This window comes from Lissotriton helveticus, chromosome 1_2 (assembly GCF_964261635.1).
Source record: "Lissotriton helveticus chromosome 1_2, aLisHel1.1, whole genome shotgun sequence".
In the NCBI taxonomy this organism is placed as follows: domain Eukaryota; kingdom Metazoa; phylum Chordata; class Amphibia; order Caudata; family Salamandridae; genus Lissotriton; species Lissotriton helveticus.
In genome coordinates this window covers 329,008,842-329,013,206 of record NC_136058.1, presented here as the reverse complement: position 1 = coordinate 329,013,206, position 4,365 = coordinate 329,008,842, and positions in this window count along the sequence as shown.

The following is a 4,365-nucleotide window of genomic DNA, read 5'->3' as shown; positions in this document are numbered from 1 at the left end:
GGAAGCGGAAGACGAGAAACTGTCCATACCGTCCGGGTAAGGTCGTGTAACACGACAAACTAAGAAATATTTGATTGTTTGATTAGAAAATACTAGTATTACTCTCCGAATTGTTGGTTCTCTTGGAGATTCTCTGTCTGCAAACTGAGAGGGATAAAAGTATTCTCTCTTCCTTTGCATGCAGCGGAGGGTAGGTAATGCAGGTTTTTGCCCCCGTTGTAATCCGTCGTGCCTATCTTTTCTCCCCCACTGATTGATTGTTTGCCCGAACATTGTTTGTTCGAGGATTGTTTTTCTCGAGAATTCTCTGTCTACAAACGGGGAAGGGTAAAAAGTATTCTGTCCTCCTTTGCAGATAGTGAAGAAAAGGTAACGCAGGCTTTTGCCCCCGTTGTAACCCGTTGTGCCTATTTCTTTCTCGCCACTGATTGTTTGATTGAACGAACATTAATTGTTCGATATTGGTTCTCTCTTTGGGTATTCCCTATTTGCGAATACTGTAGAATAGAAATATTCTCTCTAGTCTTCGCGAAGTAGTGAAGGATAGGTAGTGCAGACTTTTGTCCCCGTTGTAACCCGTCATGCCTATCTTCTCCCCATTGGTCAGTAGTTGGATCAGCCCGGACCGCTTATTAGAGATGAACCATCCAGCTCCATTGGAAGGCACCCCTAATAAGGACATGTTCACTAAACAAGGACTAGTCGATATAGCTTATAGTAAGTTATGGCATAAATATACGAAAAAGGACCCCGAAAGTCAGTGGCCACTGATAGGTTCCTTTGATGATCATAAAATAAAGGCGCTAGAAGCAGCTGTTAGAATAAATAAGGCAACACCCACTATGCTCGATAGTATCGGCATGTGGCGCAAAGAAGCAGAGCAACGAAGGAAAAGAGAAGAAACAAAAATAGGGAAAGAATTACGAAAGGCAGCCCACCTGGCAGCGAAGGAACTAGATGAAGAGATAAAAAGGAGAGAGGAAGTTAGACAAACGCAAGAATCAGGGTCGACAGGCCAATGCCCTGTTAGGACCCCCTCTACGCTCTACCCAGAGATGCCCTCCAAACAACGGGCAAACGACGAGTTACTGCTAGGTCCTCCGATCATCTACATGCCCCCTCCTTATGCCCCCTGCCAGCCACTGGCACAGCACCTACCAGTTCTGAGTGCGGGCGAGGGTGACCCTAGCGCTAGTGCCCCGGCTCTTACGGCCTCCGCACCAGCCACATTGGTAACAACATCAGATGAACTCGAGACTGGCAAGCAGCCAACAGCCAGACCAAATAGGTTGAGCAAAGACGAGCGGGATGGGATTGATAAGATAGCAAAGACACTGGTAGAACGGAAGGAGAGCGAAGAATATGCGATGGATATGTACAATTCACATGCCGGTAGCCACAGACGGCATTTCATTTTACGGTTCAGCTTCCACACCCTGAACGCATATGAGGATAGGTATCAAACTAAGGGTCCTGCTAAACTGACGGCTCTATATAGAAAGGTCGATGTAGGAGATGGGACTGAGCATGATGTGACGGACCTCTTCATGCAAACGCTTGAGGTCTTCCGCCACCTCACTGAACAGAAACCAGAGGTCAAGATCACAGTCTCTGAAACGGCTGAGCCCCCATTAGAAGTAGCCAACACTATGATGCCTATCAGAGAAGCCGCCCCCTACTGGGTTCCCCCAAGAGGTCAGGGAACAAACGACGATATTAACCACGCAGATGCAAAAGGGAGGGTTGTGTACAACTGGGTTTATCAACCATGGGATCGACAAGATATTTTAACCTTTAGGCAAACCCTGCCCGATTTAAGAAAGAACCCGACAGCATTTTATACCGAACTAAGTACAGCCTTGGGCTCAACCATAATGACTCTAGCGGACATTGATTTGTTTTTTGGGTTATTTCTGCCGGCTGACGTGTGGAAGCAAATCCGGAAGGCCAACCACACAGATCTGTTCGGACATACCTGGAATCAACTCTTTGAACTAGATAGGCAGCGAGAGCCCGGTAAGAAACCTGTAAAAGACATACTGGAACTCCCGGACAAAATAGTGCAGAAGCTAAAGACATTGATCCCAGAGAAAAAGGTAGACTGGTCGATAGTCACGGCTTGCCGTCAGAAACCCCAGGAAGACGAATCAGAATATTTCTCCCGATTTGAGACAGTGTTCTCCGACTACAGTGGCCAAGACATGACCACCGCAACCGGACAACACCTATTCGTGCAAAACTACATAAAGGGGCTATTACAAGAGGTCTCCCAGAAGTTACAGACAAGCGAGAGTAGTTGGGGGGCCTCCAAACCTGCAGCTATCCTTCAGATGGCTCAGTATTACGAACACCAAAAGAACGAGAACGAGAGGGCGACTGAGAGAAAGAAAAAGGACTTAAAAGAACGAGTGATGATTGCTCAATTACAGGGAGTGACTAGAGGAAGGGAACAGTATAGGGGAAACTACCAGTCGAATGCCCCTAGAAATCCACCCCCTAGAGACCGCACACCCACACCCGGCGCTCCACGAACAGACCTCGATGAGAACCAGTGTGCGTTTTGCAAAGGATTTGGCCACTGGAAGTCTCAATGCCCGGTCCTCCGAGAAACGATTAAGAATAACGAGACAAGGGACATGGCAAATGGCCCCAGGACAAGAGGGCAGGGACGAGGGCACACCCACGACACCAACAGTAACCGACCTGGCAGACCGAACACATTTGACCGCCCCCGACAGAATCAGTGCCAACAGTCCGGCTGCGACAATACTCACGACTTTGCATAGGACTGCCAAGGGTGAGGGAGGGATCCAGTCGAGCTCTGTGTTGACCAGCAAGGTCCTTACATCACCGCTAAGGTCCTGGGTACAAAGTCTCCATTTTTGGTAGACACTGGAGCGACACGTAGTGTATTATCAAAGCGACTGATTCCAAGGGCACCCTTGTCTGGCTCACACATTACATCGATAGGTTTCGATGGAACGCCCTCCACTAATCCCCTGTCTGTACCTATCTCCTTTGACCTAGGAAACAACCCCACGGACACAACATTTCTGCTCTCCTCCAACTCCCCTGACGCCATTATGGGTATTGATCTACTAAAACATTTCCGAGCTACTATTAGGTGTTCCCCAGATGGAGTCCGAGTCATCCTGTACGACAACCCGAGCATGTCCAGATCCTGCCCCGCACGACATATGTACTCTATCACTGATGCTGACCTAACCTTGCTCGACACCCTACCCCTGTACCTGTGGGCCAGAAACGACTCGGATGTAGGACGAATGATGATCGATCCTGTGCACATAACTGTTCGACCAGACGCCATACTCCCGAAACTCCCACAGTACCGGATATCGCCCGAAGGCGAGAAGGCATTGGTAGCGATTATTCAGTCCCTGGTAGATGCAGGAGTGGTAGAGGAAGTGGTTAGTAATGTTTGCAACAGCCCTATCCTACCCATTGTTAAGAAGCAAGGTGAGGGAGATGAGAAAGCGTACCGCTTCATCATCGACCTGCGAGAAGTCAACAAAGTGGTAGTGCCACAGTACCCCGTAGTCTCAGACATCACCACCATTCTGACCCTCATCCCGTCCACTGCCACCACCTTCACAGTTATTGAGCTCAAGAATGCATTTTTCTCTATCCCCATCCATCCAGACAGCCGTTATCTCTTCGGCTTCACCTTAAAAAAAACGTTCGTACCGATTTTGTAGAGCTCCTCAGGGCTACACTGAAAGTCCCAGCATCTACAGCCAGGCCCTCAAAAGACAGCTGGACGCCGTCCAGCTACCAGATGGAGTGGTGTTGATCCAATATGTCGATGATATCCTTTTGGCGGCCGACACCACTCCACTTGCAATCACGGCCACTATCCAACTCTTGCACTTTCTTGCGGAGAATGGCCACAAAGTCTCCAAAAAGAAACTGCAGTTCTGTCAACCTCAAGTGACATACCTAGGCCATCTCCTGTCCAAAGAAGGGAGAAAACTTACACCCGACCGAATCCAAACCATCCTAGACACCCCCATCCCAAAAACACAGAAGCAAGTCCGTTCATTGGTGGGCCTTACCTCTTTTTGCCGACAATGGTTACCAAATTTCGCCATAAAACCCCTACTTTCCCTGTTGGCCAAAGATGTTCCCTTCCCACTCCCTTGGACCCCCGTATGCCAAGCGTCCTTTAAGGAGTTGCGAGACGCCCTTTGCTCGGCACCCCTCCTAGGAACCCCAGATTACTCCAAGCCCTTCTCTCTCTTCACTCACGAAAGGGAGGGATGCGCATTGTCTGTTCTAACTCAGCCCATCGGCTCCAAACAACGCCCTTGTGCCTACTTCTCTGCCCCTCTTGACCCAGTCGCCAGA